The sequence below is a fragment of the Coturnix japonica genome, chromosome 4 (assembly GCF_054131305.1).
Source record: "Coturnix japonica strain WE chromosome 4, WE-NBRP24, whole genome shotgun sequence".
Lineage (NCBI taxonomy): Eukaryota > Metazoa > Chordata > Aves > Galliformes > Phasianidae > Coturnix > Coturnix japonica.
In genome coordinates, this window is record NC_140666.1 from 33,661,188 (window position 1) to 33,677,095 (window position 15,908).

General features: G+C 35.8%; 1 long non-coding RNA gene across 1 annotated transcript; it reads right to left on the reverse strand.

The window, feature by feature from the left end:
• Positions 1 to 6,799: 6,799 nt before the first annotated feature.
• On the reverse strand, positions 6,800 to 10,457 carry LOC107313090 (uncharacterized). Its single transcript, XR_001554797.3, has 3 exons — positions 10,233 to 10,457; positions 8,972 to 9,054; positions 6,800 to 7,123 (listed from the first exon to the last, which is right to left on the reverse strand). It is a non-coding gene; the product is annotated as an uncharacterized LOC107313090 (long non-coding RNA).
• Between the last annotated feature and the right edge of the window lie 5,451 nt (positions 10,458 to 15,908).

Sequence of the window (15,908 nt, forward strand, 5' to 3'; positions counted from 1 at the left end):
ATTTTCTTAGCACTATTTATAGGTGAAAATGTATTTAAGCATAAAAGGCCCATTACCAGTGATAATTTACAACACACATTAAAGCAAACATTTACTAACTGAAACGCTTTATCACTGAAAGATACATAGTACGCTGAATTAGATCCTTATCGTGTAAAGTTAGTGTTTTTGTTAAATCAGGAATGTAGTGAATAAACGAAACTTAAATTTTTCAGGAAATTAGTTTCATAGATGAAAATTCATTTACTTCATTTTTTTAATTATTATTTTTATTTTATTTATTTATTTTCTGGTGAATGTATTCAAAAAGATAAACAGAACACATCTCTCAGTCTATTCCAACACTTTTACACCAGTATAATTTACATAGTACTCAGTTCCACTCTTGTGGTTTTTTTCTACACATTTTTTAATGAGTGTGCATGGGGTTGATAGTAAGGGGAATAAATAATCATCTTACCCCTAGATAGGTGAACATACAGTGATCTAGCTGGATCTACTTTCCTTACACATCCTGTGTAGAAAAGGCATGTTTGACCAATACATCCTTTAACCATGCACTGGTTAAAGGCTGTGCAAACACCCACCCAGTGAACAAGGACTTCATACTATCAACAGAGGTTAATGAATTTTCTTCAAGATATATTTTCAACTGCAGAGCTATGCAAACACCAAATTTAGCAATCTGTAGCACAGTGTTTATCATGAAGTGTTACTATTGATACTGCTGGGAAATAAGGATTCTGATTTTTCTTTATTTTAATATATCCAGACTGCTGTTTAACAGCCCTTGATTAGCATGTTTTCCCATGAGTTTTTCCCTAGGCACTATTTGAATTCATTTTTACTTTTGGTGACTACAATGTTCTTTGCCAATGACAACTTAATTACTTCCTTTTTCAGTTAAATACTATGTTTCCCCAGTAATTTACCTGCTGCATACCCTAGAACAGTCTGCATTATGTCTGAATTAACAGCTTTGAATCATCCTTTTAATTTCCTATTTATAAGCATCCTCATTTTCATGTAGCTTCCATTTGTAGTTGGAATGTACTTAGATAGATGAAGTCACCTCTTACATAGTAAGAATATAGTTATATTTTTTCCCTAATTTTCAGTAATATCTTCATCTTACAGAGTTAGACAGAAAGACCATAATAGCATAACCAACTCAACTCCACCCTGGGCATGAAATTCCAATCTGAAGTGATTTTGCAGCACTTTAATGATGCAGTAAATATAGCCCTCTGCTTTGATTCTCTCCTTCAATTTAAAATACAAATATCATCATTATTCTTTCGCAAATAGCTACACTTAAATTTTTCATGCTTGATGACTAGAATCTTCTCGTTTTTATTTCACCAATCAGGGATCCATCAATTTTAGCATTGTTAAGAAGTGTTTTCATTTAAACAACTGTTTTTCTACATCTAACTGTTAAATGCAAAACTTTAAGATTGTAAGATTTCATCTTTTTATCCTTATGTATGTTTTGACCCTACTCAAGTATTTTGCCATCATAGGATTTGACTTATACTCTAGAAATATTTGGAAGAGAGAGTATGCACTGTGCAATCTATAACCAATAAAATAGTTAACTCTGCATAAGGATGAAACATCTCCAAAACAGCTCAGTGGTTCTCTTAGAAGGCACTAATAGGTTTTAACATCAATTTTCAATTTCAATTACTCATTCTGTGTTGAATATCTGTATTACTTGGGGACTCATACTGAAAACATTTTTTCTCTCATTTTGCACTTTAGCAAATGCCGAACAGTTCATTAGCCTCATCATATTTTGTTTATGGTTTCAGACTGAAGTTTGCTTTTGTCTTGCTATATTAGTCTATTCTATGGGATTTAGCTGCCTATGTTTCACACAAATAAAGCATGAAAACTGCTACTGAATTACTGCAAAAGATTTTTAAGTCTAAGGAAAAAACAATATCGAACTCTTTTCATCTTCTGAGTATAATTAAAGGTTTGATTTTGTATCTACTATTTAATTTTAATGAATTTTAACAATCCAGGCAGATAACTCAGATCTTTAGAATTAACTTTCCTCACCTGCTATGGCTGCAGAAACTTGACTGATTTCTGCCCTCATAAGTGTTAACTGCAATTAGAATATCTTTGATAGATGAATGAAGTTACATTCATGAATAATAAGGTGACCTAGACTGCAAGATGTTTAGGTCTACTAGGAAGGAGCCATCTTCAGTTTTCAGTCACCTGGTGGAAAAATTCAAACAATTACACAACTAAGGAATTTCCACTTCTGGATAGTGACTGGAGTGCAGCCCAGTGAATAGAAGTTTGTGAGCTGGGCATACATGTGGGAGATACCTAGGTCCTTACGATGTCTTAGTACATAAAAAGGTTGTAAAATCAGCACATGAGCTGAATGTCAGCCAGCTAATCCACCGGGCAGAAAAGACCTCTCCTTTCCTCCAGACTACAGAATACTGAATTGCATTGTCACTAACTTTAAGACCAAGCAGGTATGAGCTATACTGGAGGTGCCGAAGGAGAGAAAGAATTGGCAAGTACTCCAGTTCAACTCTTTTGGTTAGTAATTGCACACTGGGAAGGATTTTATGCACTTCATTACATCTTCCTTTTTTTTTTTTTTTTTTCCTTTCCTGGCAGCACTGCACCTCTGCATACTCAGTTACTGTTGTAGTATTCAGTTCATTATGCAGACGGCATTTTACTGAGAGGTTAGAATTGCCAGTTTAACTTAAGCTTCAATTCGATATTGCTCAAGCTCCAGAGACCAATTTGGAATTGCTATTAGGGTATGGTACACTGTTTCTAAAAAATCACCTCAGCTAAATATACTAATGTGCCAATCAGTGTAACTGACATACCATAAAGGTCAATACACCTTAGAAGATAAAAATGCAGTAAGGTCAATGAAAATTCATTTTCAAAGACCCTTAATTTTCTTTGTTTCTCAGTCATAGGTCAGACTTTTTAAAAGGCTTTTTAGATCTTTAAAAAAGATGTTATCAAATACTTTATTAACTTAATTCAGAGCAATTTCACTGTAGTGATGTATCATATAACTAGCATTTAATGTTAATTAATCTTCTTTGTGTAACCAATCACCGTTCTAACTGATACTTTCTTCTGTTGGTGAAAAGATTAATACATCTCTCTGTCCTCAGACACCATCTCTAATGTATTCCTCCACTCTAAGGTGGAGTAGAAAACAATGTGCTTTGTGACTTGGGATTGAACAAATATGAAGAGGAAAGGTAACTGTATGTCAGCCAGAGCCTACTGGTCGATGAGGAATTGTTCTTTGAACTTACAACAGCAGTAGCCAAGAAAAATTGCGTTGCTTTCATTTATGTTGAAATGACACTGTGATGTAATATCTCTCAGTCAAATCCAAAGTATACATACTCCAAAGGAACATAAAGTACCCATCCTCAAATTAGGCACAATAGGTGCATTCAGTTACCCACATAACTGTTGGAACAAGAACACAGGCTTTTACAACAAACAGCAAAAGAGTCAGGGGGAGTAGTGTTGGGAAGGCACTCAATACACTGTACAAGTCTAAAGTACTGTAACTGTTTCATTAAGATTCTAAAGTAACTGTCCTCCAAACATCCAATATATATATTGATATCAGTAAAACCTCATTAAACCTAATTAAGATTACATCCTAAATCAGAAAAAGATCATTATTGAGTGAACTGGATCAACCCTATCATGGACTAATAGTTCTAATACACAAGTGACTTCTCCATAGAAAAGTTTCAAATTCTTAAAAGAATGATAAGATAGATATTGAATATACCTAATATCGCATAGCTCTGTACATTATACATATAAACATTAAAGTACTATAGTTCATAAATAGGTGTTTCATCAAATAATGTATAACAGATTGGAGGAAATGGAAACATCTGAAATTGGAGAATGAAGGATAAAGGAAGTCATGATCATCTGAGTAAACGTGGGGAGAGCAGTGGACATCACATACCTGGATCTCAGCAATGCTTCTGATTCTGATTTCCCATAAAATCGCTGGGGATAAGCTTAAGAAGAGTGGAATAGATTACTTGACAGTGATGTAGATTAAGAGCTGGCTAACTGGCAGAGATCTGAGGATTGTGATCAGTGACGCAGAGTCCAGCTGGAGACCTGCTTTATAGTGGCACACTCCAGGGGTCAGTACTGGGTCCAGTCTTTTTCAATATCTTCATTGGCGACCTGTATGAAGGGCCAGGATGCATGCTCAGCAAGTTCACAGATTACATGAAGTTGAGGGGTAGTGGCAGCAGAAGGCTGTGCTGTCATTCAGTAAGACCTGTACAGGTCAAAGACTTCAGCAGAAAGGAACCTTATGAGATTTAACAAAGGCAAATGCAAAGTCATACACCTGGGAAGGGAAAACTGCATGCATCTGTGCAGGCTAGAGGCTGACCTGCTAGAAGGAAACTGCAGAGAAAAACGAGTGTCCTGATGTGCTCTTGTAACAAAGATGCCCAATGGTATCCTGGGGTGCATTAATAATAGAGCAGCCAGCAGATGGAAAGGGGTAATTCTCCACCTCTGCTTCACCCTGGTGAAGTCACATCTGGAGTACTGTGTCCAGTTCTCCTGTTCAAGAAAGACAGGAAACTTCTAGAGGGAATCCAGTGGAGGACCACAAAAATGTAGAGTGGCCTGGAGCACCTCCCTTATGAGGAAGGGCAGAGAGACTTTTTAGCCTGAAGAAGATTGAGAGGGGGTCTTATAAAAAAACTAAAGGGGGGAAATCAAGGGGATGAGGCCAGACTCTGCATAGCTCATTTTGATTTTAACCACATCTTCCTCCATGACACATTTAATTCATTTTTGTGATTTTATTGTATCAAATGCCAAAAAATGCTATCACTTCTAAAAAAAAAAAAAAAAAAAAAAAAGCATACTTGTTCTCATTACCCACCCCACAAGCAAATTAAGTAATTTATTTTAGTAGAAAGGTGTAACTTACAGTCAAATTTCTGCATGTCATTCTCTTCTATTTACAGCTGATGGAAACAAGCTGAGACCAATTATATACTCAAGATACATCTAGCTATGCAGCCAGTAGGTGTCTCCCTTACACCCATACAGCAATTATGTGACTTCTGTGCTGTACATGCACATTTAAAAGGGACTATATGCATTTCTGTGTGTGCAGGGCAGGGGGAAATTTTATTACTTGCTGAATTCCTGAAAGGGTAGAAATAAATAGAAATATATAATGTAATTTTGTTTAAGCAAAGTTTCCCAAGTCATTTCAAATTTATCCATGCCATAGCAGAAAGTTCAGGGAAATCAGATATTCCTCCAGTGTTAGTCCCCTTACATTGTGTTCATACAGTTTTGCTTAGCACATATTGCAGTCCTGTAATATGAAAAGCAGCATGTAATGTCATCCTGTCTTGCACAGCGCTGGTAACAATCAGCTGGAACAACTAGATGGAGAAATAGCATCATGGAGTGGCCTGGGTTGAAAAGGACCATAACGATCATCTTGTTTCATACCCCTCCCACCACCACATGCAGGGCCACCAATCACTGTATATAGTGAATATTCAGATTATTTACATTGTAAATTTCAATTTCCACAAATCTTAGTGTGCTTTTTTATTCCATCCTACAGACACATTAGACAACTGTGACACAAACCATCTACAGAATATCCTTTGTTTTAATTAAAAACGTTTTATCGTTAACAACTTGAATTTTTATCTTGTTTCAAATTCTTAACTAAAACCCATCACTTTTTGCAAATAATAACAGAAAATTTAAAGTCTCACCAGCTTTAAAACTTCTATTCACTCCTTTTCTAATTAGTGTTTTCTGCATTACTTCCCTGAGAGTTCTGTCCCGAGTCCTGCATGAGTATTAAATGTGTCCATATCTCTGAAAACCCAGAAGAGCAGAGATGAGCATGCTTTTTGAGAGCCAGTAGTTTCCCCATTCTGAAAGCCAAGGAAAAAAATATTGTCAGGTTACAAACACCATGCAAGGAAAGTCATGAATACATGCACCCAATAATGGTGCTTGTGGAAGGCAGAGGCCAGTGAGAACAGGAGGAAACAACTGCAGCAAGCAAATAATTGTAGCAGGTGTGGAAACTGTAAGTTGAGAAAGGATGTGATTAGAGCAGAAGGAAGTATTGGACAAACATATGGGAAGGAAGTGTTCAAGAGTGAGAGGAGTTTTAAGACCTGGAGAGTGGGCTAAGCAAGAAGGAAGTCTGAGAGGAGGAAATTTGCGTGGGAAAGTACTGGATTGAGTATGAGAAAGAGGGCAGTGAGAAAGGATGAGCTCCTTCCGGGGTGTGATCTGAAACAAGTAGCATATGAAATTGAAAGCTGGGGTTTTCAGCCTCTGGAACAGAGAGAGCTAGTACAAGACTGAGAGCTGGACTTGCAGCTTCTCTACACAAGTCAGTATTTTTAAGTAATTGTTTTAGAATTATAGAAGTCCTTTATAAGAAGGGGTTCAGATATTGAACCTGAAAAATTTAACTGAAATGTGAGTTACAAAATGCAACCTCCATTGTTAACCTAAAAGCCATGGCTGCTGTTAGCATTATCTTGCAAAAATGCTTACTATTAATAAAAAAATAAATTAATTAAAAATAAAAATTGATATACTTGCTTAGTTACAGACTAAAAATAACAGAAAATTAACTTGGTATTTTGTGGGTTTTTTTTCTTTAATGGGGAAAGAATGCATTCTAACCACAGCTAGTACAGCAACAAGACAGCTAAAAACAAAAGCTAGCAGAAAATTTCTTGAGAACTTCCTTTAGTGGAAGGAAAATAATTCCATCAGAGAAATTCATCCATTCAAAAATATTTCCATTTTTGACAGCATAAATGGCTTTGTGTCTTCTTTTTCAGAGCATTCCTTTCAGCTTTTCATCTTTTAATTTAGTTCTAAAACAGTCTTTTTCTGTTTCCTGAAGCCATCCTTAAACATTTCATGTTGAAGAAATCACTTTAAATCAAAATGCTTCCCTTCAACCACTCAAATGGCCTGGGAACCTCCACTTTGGGCTTGGCTTCTGGGGCAAAATTGCCCAGATTTGTTCACATAATTGGTAGCAAGGTTGTTGTGGCCTCCTCTGAAAAAAAAATAAAAAAATAAAAAATGACTTGTATATTTGATCGTGGGTGTTAAAACACAGGTGTCTAACTTACCCCTTGGAGCACAGCAGGAACACAGCAGCCCCTCTCAGGTAAGGGGGCAGCAAGCAGGTCTATGCCAGCAAGGCACAGTACCACAGCAGAACAGAGCAAGTCCCTCACAGTTCAGAGAAAGTCTGACAGCATGGGGCTACGCTTAAATAGGGCCCAAGGGCAGACCTGTAGGTCTGCGTGAGGCTGACCAGGGGCAGGAATGCTTGTGAGTGCCCTCTGGGCCATGACATTTTCATGTGAAGGATGAGTTATGACTAAATATACACTTTTGTTGTGGTTGTTTGCTTAATCCCATAACATGGGGAACACAAATACGTGCTAACTTCAGTAACAGGAGCTTTTTAAAATTTCTTCCCTCACATTTAGGGCATGCTAAAAGTATGGATTTCATATGCCTAAAATCACATACAGCTTTTTTTTTTTTTTTTTTAATCACATACCAGTGATTTTCAGTTTAATGGGATTTAAGGCCAAACCCTCAGGCTCCCAAGTCTAAAATATTAGAAGGCATTGATGTGACATAGGAGAAAATTGATTATTTGAAAATTCTATAAGGGTATATTAGAAAAGAGAATTTTTTTAGTCATTTCAAGAAACAGTTTGGCTGCTATATACATAGGCTGCTCCAAAAGTAATGCCTCTTCCCTCCCCCCCATATTTTACAGATAAAAAAAGTACAGTAGCACTGTATGTTAGAGCACCTTCTCAGCTACAAAATTCAACAGAGCCACCACCATTAGTACTCACCAGAAGTGAATAAGAAACATTTTGTCAGACTGCCCCCTGTGCTGCCATCTGTCATACCGCAACAAAATGTAATGGAATATTGGAGATGGTTCAGTGTTTACTGCCATACCACCAGCATCCACCTCTGATGTCACTCACCAGCATAATAAAATAGGAAACACTATTTTTGGAGCAGCCCTCACACATATGCAGCATAAATAACTAAATATTTGTTTAAGTGTCTTCAGATGATGACAGAACCAAACAAAAAGAAATATTTCTAAGCACATAATAACCTTGAGGAACTAGCTTTATAATTGGTTTGGAAGCACTCAAACCACTCTGAATCTGACAAAGGCTAGATATCATTAAATATTTTCTGTAAGTTCACAAGTTACTTCTGAATAATAGACTCATTTCCTTTAGCCTTTTTGTCCCCCTGTATTTTTAATTAAATACAAGATGACTTTCAAAGTATAGCTAATAAGCAAATATTCCACAATCACAAACATCAAAAACCTTTGTGGAAACTTGTCAGCAAACCCTCATAAACCTGGTGGTATTTTCCATCTATCACACACTAATGCAGTTTCCAGTCTCAAATTAAACTCATAAACAACTATCATATATTACTTTTGCAGAGCTCCTGGCCCTAAGAAACAGGTATTTCTTTGTCTTTCTGTGTTATTCCACATAGGGTTTTGTTTTTTTTTTTACCCTGTCCTTTCAGTCAGGCTTTTATTTTCCAGTCCAAATCTCTTGACTAGGTTAAATACATGATACAAATAACAGCTTATTTATCATGCTGGTTGGTGATGGATGCTTTGGTGATTGCCTCCTATTCTTTTCTGACTGTAAAACTGAATTAGATTCTACACCGTGGAAATGTACACAATACACATTGTAATGGCAGCTGGTGGAGTACTGCTGTAGCCAACTCTGAGTCTTTTTCCAGTCACAACTTCTGTTTCTTGTCTTCTGTATATAGCTCCCCTCCATTCCCCCTCCCCTCCCAATCAGTACCCTAAAGAAAATGTAAAAAGTACCAGGCAGAGGCACCAGCTGGTCCTATTTTCTGTCAACAGATATTCATGGTCTCTGATTGGAATCATGGTCCCTAAAAAACACACTTACACAAGAAAAGAAAATAACACTGTATTGTTTCTCACAAAAAGTTAAACAATTTAGGGAATGGGCTCACATAACTCCTGTCCCAAAGACGCTCATCTAAATAATAAAAGACAGCTTCTTCAAGACAAATCTGTACATGTACAAACATAGTATATATTGAATCTTTACCTCTTAAATGTATTTTTTCTGAGTGACATTAACCCATTTAAAAATAAGATATTTTAACTCTTTTTATTTGACATCACAGATACATTTATTCAACCCATCCTGCTTTTCTGTTTTGCTTACTGTGATTTTTCTCTGTTTTAACAATTCAAGCATTCTTTGTATTTATTTTTTTAAAACACTCAACATACCTGTAAAGAAAGGCACAGAGATATTTAGCTTTAGACCTGTGTCTGTTTTTCATATTAAGAGATAGCCTTTAAAATCTTCTGACTTTTTGATATAATGCAATTGCACATAAGCCTACTGTTAGCCAATCTATGACAATACATATCTTGATGTAGCAGCTCAAGTGATGGGCAAAAGAGACGTTGTGCAGATTCACGCAAGCTGACTACAACCACAATCAATTATTTTACAGTTCAACACTTTAACTGTTAAATAGATCCCCTCTTTCCAGCTGCCAAATACTCACAGGTACTGAAACAACAGCCAAACTCTTTCTCTTTACCTTTGCTCCTTGGTAAAAAGGAATCTTTATATTTATGCTACCAGAATGGTATGTAGTTCTGAAATTCTGTGATGTGTCGTGTGTCCGCACTTAGAACAGTAGGCTTAACTCCATGCATTTTTCAGAATGCTTCATGAACACTTTAATGACTAGGAATTTCAAACTTAAGTTACCCATTCAGTCTGTCTTGGAAGCCATTTTAGTTAAGATAGCTTGATGTTTCTGTTTTAAAATGTGAAAGGTCTTTGGTGGTTGATTTTTTTATTTATTTTTTCTTTTTACAGTACATTGATTTTCATTAAATAATAATAATAACATTTTGAACTTAAAAATAGTCTCTGTTTAAAAGGAACTCCCAAAACAGGCAAAAACTACAGTGCCTAATGTACAATTAAAAAATGAGCCACTAGGAGAGTGGCATGGTTAGGATGGAATTTTACAGGTTCATAGTTAGAGAGATTATCATAGTGGAAGCAGACAATCAAAAATGAAATGCTCACCTATTCCCTAGGCTCACAGTAGAAAACACCAAGGGAAAAGACCTCCAGAAAGAGAACCTTCCTCCAGTGGCAGTCAGCCCTTAAATGGGGTCTAAGAGAGGTGCAGCCAGGTACTACCCCTTCCAGTCACACAGGTGTCTTCTCATTTGCTCTCAGGGCTGACTCAGTCCTTGCTTCAGGTGATCAATCAGTGGTTCAGGCTCTGACTCAACAGTTCCAATACACCTAACAATGCAAGAATATGGAAAATTGATGAGTATGAATTTATCTATGTACCTCCTACACTCTTGGTTGTCTGAAGCCATTTGTTACCATATAGGATCTTTCATGCAGAACCATGCTCCTCAGTGTTTTTTCACTTCTATGGCTCCTTCTCAACTCTGAGGTAAAAGATGAGCTGCAAAAAACAATAGTCAGTTTGTAATAACTCCCTTACCTAATATAAATTTTCTAGTCCTACTACACAACTGCTATTATTCCGTGTTATACCAAACTTTTGTGCTAAATGAGTTTGCTCAACTGAAGAATTCCATTTTATGACACAGCATCCTTTAATTTTAGTAGTTTGTAACTATTACAAGGGACTGAAATACATAGTCTTTTGCATTAAGCACTGTATTTCATCCATATTTTTCACAAAAAAAAACACTGAGTAAAAAGTGGTCCAAGATACAGGGAGAGATTTGGGTTCAAACCTATTGATCACACTGATTTTTGTATGTTATCACACCTGGTCTATTACAGCGCCATTCTGAACTGTCCTTTTGGACTACCCAATGTGAGAGTTCAATTAGTGTACCAACAGTTTTAATTTTCTTCTGTGTCTCACCCAGTGATCTTTCCCCAGTAGTTGTTCATCAGATGCATTGTTTGGTAACCCAAGTAGTACGAGTTTCACAATACTATATACATGTTATCCTTACAAGCTTCACAATGCCCAGCATTCATGCATTTTTTGTGAAATACATGGAGGCTAGACCAAGAACTAATCATAGTCTTAAAAAAAAAATAAAAGTAATTACTCATTTGTCTCATTTGTCTGGAAAACTTCTCTTCCTGATCTCCGTGATCATCACAAATATTTGCAAAGCATGAAATCCAATAAAATGGTTGGAGAGGATATAAAAGGAACAAGTTTGTCAGTTTAAAGCCCTACCATCCAACACTGTGCTGTAAGCTGTCTGCACCATGTTTAAAATTGAAAGAAAGCAAAATATTCAGAACATACAGATAATAAAGAATAAAATGGATTATAAATGGGAGACAGCTGGAGGCAGCAATTCTAAAGCTATAATCTTCCTTCAGTATATCTAAAACAGAGCAATCATTTCTCTTCCTTGACATAACCAAAGAATAATTGATTCACTGAAAATTTTGAATTGTTCTGATCTTCTGTATGTAGGATTTAGTTCTTTGTGACACTGTAACTATTGACTCCATTAACAATGAAACAGACATTTATACTGTACACATTATCAGAGTGTGCTGAGGAAAAACAAAAATATTTGTGACAAAAATGAATAAATAAATAAATAAAGAGAGAGAAATGGTATCAAAATTAAACCATGAATAATTAGTTAGGAGATGTTATAAAAGTAGAGCATCCTTGCCAGAAACAGGAAAAAAAAATGCCCAACTTGGCTTTCTTAGGAAAAAAGCACTGAATACTGTTCTGATCTACTTTATATGAATTTATTTGACCTGTGTTGAATTGATCAGAGTTACTCTGGGTGAACTGAATTGATCAGAGTTACCCTGGGCTATTCTGGTATAAATACATTTAAACGGTCCTATGTGAACTTGAAAACTGTGCTGGAGTATCCAAACTGCAAAACACATTCACTGTGGTTCAGCATCATTGAAAAAGGCATAGTAACTCAGGCCTAAGTCAACAGCAGCAGCAGCAGCAGCAGCAGGAGGCATATTGGCTGAATACTGAAGAGCAGATTCCATTCCCAGAGATATGAAAATAGAAATGAAACATGAAGCAGAAAGCTGTGGGTATGCAGAAGACATTTTATTTGGTAAAATGAAAGAATCCAATTTTCCAAATATGAAAGAAATAATCATACCAGGACATTTTTATTTTTACCGAAGTGTAAAGTGTCAAGATTTTGTTCTCTAAATAAGAACTAGGTAAAAAATATTTACTAAACTCCCCTCCCATTTTAATCATTTTTCTGTATAATATGAGCTCAAATAATGAACATAAGTCTGGTGTCTGTCTGGATATAGTTTGACTATTATCAGGAAAGCAAAAGAAGCTTAGAAAAATGCTTTTATGGTAAATTACTTTATAGAAACAAGCAAGCGAACAAAACCAAAATACTTACTGTAATTGTATAGGTACTATAATGGCAGGGTACCACCCACGGCTTGTAGGAATCTGACCTAGGGCATTTCTCCAGCTCCATCTGTCTTCTCAGAGCACCCTGGGATGTTGAATACCAGGCTACTTGAGGATATTTTGACTGCTATTGTAATAAAAGCAACACTTCCCAGTCTTCTGATAACAGTTTTCTGATTTACACTGAGGGCTTAATTTGTTTTCCTAAACATCAGAATCCAGAACCCTCTGAGGTATTTCAAGGTATCTAAGATATGGCACTGCATGGGCCTGGCAGATGGGATACAGAATGTACAGGTGACTGGCAACCTCTTCAATCTTAGATTTTACTAAACTGCTATGTGTGAGCAATTGAATAAATCCCTGGGCAGTGCCTAGAGAAGTCTACATGTACTCATGTTCCTCCACTCTTTCTTCAAGCGTGGCTTGAACAGGCATGGCAGTTCTGGAAGTTCTTAAATATGTCTAACATCAAAATAATAGTAACAAAGAAAAAGAAGTAATACCTTCTTTGTTGCAGTTACAGCACACAAAAAGAAAAATAATTATGTTGGAAAATATCCCGATGTATGTATAACCAAATGAGAGAAAAAAGATGTTTTAAGCATTGTCTAAAAGAATTTAAGACTCTAATTCAGCTGCTAGCTAATCATGACTAAATCTGGACTTTACCATATATAGTCATGGAAGCAATGTGTGAGGACATTTCTTTACATAAATCTTGTTATGTTTTTGTGCAGACATAAGCTCCTTGCAGACTTCACAGGTGGAGCTTAAATAGACAGATTTGAAACCTCTGCCCCAAACACATTTTCTAACAAATGTAGCAAGAATAAAATATATTTAGAGCTCTGATTCCTTTAATTTCATTATTTCTTTACAAAGCAATTCAAATTTAAAACATGCTTTGTAATCTAACCATTTGGTCATCATATGCTAAGGTACTTCCTCATCTGAGAAAACTCCACCCATTTAGAATGTGTGCATAGATGTATATATGTATACATATAAGCAAACAAAAATATACATACACAAGAGTGAAATTTAGTCTCTTTTTGCAGCTATTGTGCAGAACTAATTGGCAGAGCTTTCCTAATTCTAATAATAACTGTATTTTCCCTTCCTGATTTCCACAAGAAAACAGTGAAAATGGAGAAAAATCTAGAAGAAAGAATATTAAAAATTTTACTTTATAAATTGTCTGTTCTTCACTTACCTTCCCATGTGCAAATTACACATTCTACAATTAATGCTCTGCCTAACACCACACAAGTTGACTTCTGTATCAAGAAATAATATACCAGTAATTATAGCTGGGGAGTATTATACAAAAAAGACTCAACTGCACATATGACTTGAGCCACAGGGTAGCCAGATGAAAAGGACAAGCAGACTTGGAATCAGTCAGATGTAGCATTAACTGATAACATCTTTTAGAGAAATAAGATAAACTCCACCCTAGATTTATGTTTTACAATCATGTAATTTAAAATTTCATCTCTGACATGCACATACAAATATATAGACAAGAAAAATCTGTGATGCTGTTTTCATGAGATGCTTTAAATTGAGTACCTGAGAGTGCATTTCAGTACCATGGTTCTGATAGATCTTCTGAAGGTTTGGAGGCATTTCTCGGGAAAGATTTTAGAACTGAGTCCTCCCTGTAATTAGGGTTCCTTTCATATTTCTGCAGTGCCATCAGGGAGAGTTTACTTTTTTTTTAGTTGAAGATGAGCAGCCAGCAATGTATTACTGCTAGTATTTTAGGTACTTTAATTTCATTGTTATGAGGAATTGTTGTATTTTGAATAGATTTTGGAATTAAAAACAGTGATGAGGAAGTAAAAACAATAAAGGGAAAAACAAAAGAAAAACATTTTCTTTGCTCCTTAAAAGCAGAAAGAAATAAAAGTTGTATCTAAATAATTCACGTGGTGCTGGGCCAACTTCTCAGACAGCAGCATTTCCATTTTCATTTACAAGTTTCCCCTAACGATTCATTAAAATTCAAAGGCTGTGCAGGAAAACAAACTAAAGTACTTTCAGGTATGGAGAGTTGGGGCTTTTTAGTTTTAAATAGGTTACTACTCTCTTCCCTTATCTTCTCCAGCAGCTGGCACTTATAAATGAAACAGTTTTTTAAAAGTGCCCAATTCTAAAATTCTGATCACTAAATAAAGAGTAGTGAGATGTGACACCGATATATTCTGTCCTCCCATGGCCTTTCCTCTACTGTTATGACTACTCTCTGGCTCAGCCTGTGGCATTTCATTGCAGAGCCTGATCTTTCTGGTGATGAAGAGATAATGGACCCTCTGAGAAATAAGACACCAAACAATAATGGCCTGTTCTACAGAAGTAGTCCATTTTAATTTCATGGTTGTTGCATTATCCCATATGATTTCTCACAAGACATTACAGCAGGATCACAATAATGCCACCACTGGTGTATACATAAAACAAAGTTAACTTTAAAAGTGATGTTCTTTCAAGTGATTTCTTTCTCTAGGCCGTACAAAGCATTAATTCATAATGACTGAATCGCTCATTCTGATTCTTTTCTTTTTTGTCTGCTACAAAAGCATATTTATCCTGTATTTATATATGCTCAGAAGAGGTTAAGGGGCTTTGTTTCAGCATAAAGAGACATGAGACAAAGTATACAACATTAAGTGACAAAACATTTTGAAAGATATACGTTCAAAAGAGAGATGTTTATGCTATGTAGATATTTGCTGTGGTCTTTTGTTCAGATGCCACTGCAACAATTCTCATTATCCTTTTCAAATATACCTATTAACTTTTACAACTGCATATATATCCCAGTGCATACACAACTACAATAATGGAATATGTCCTAAATGACATATATGCCTTGAAAACACACAAGGCAGACCTGTGAAAGACCTGTGAAACAATGTCACAAAACTTTTATAAATATCACTTTGATATCTGTGGTATTTTATCGTCTGTATTTTGTATTGCCACTGGAGCTCTAAAACCAAAGGTTCTTTTGACACTGACCTCAGACTGCTTGCTGTGGTTAAAACAGTTGTCTGTGTCTCTTTCAGTGGTAGACAAATTGTGAATGTGGTGGTGTACAAGCTCACTTTTAGTTATTAAGCAATATCATGTATTCTTAAAGTCACAAGAAAATAGTAAGAATAATAAAAAGTTATACCACAAATGCTTAACATCCATGTGTAACTAAAATTTCAGAAATAACAGTTATTCAAAGTTAAATCTGATTATGGACATAATTGACTTAGTGTCATATCTCTGGTGGTAGCCATTAGCTGATTCTTATTAAAACAGATAAAGATGCT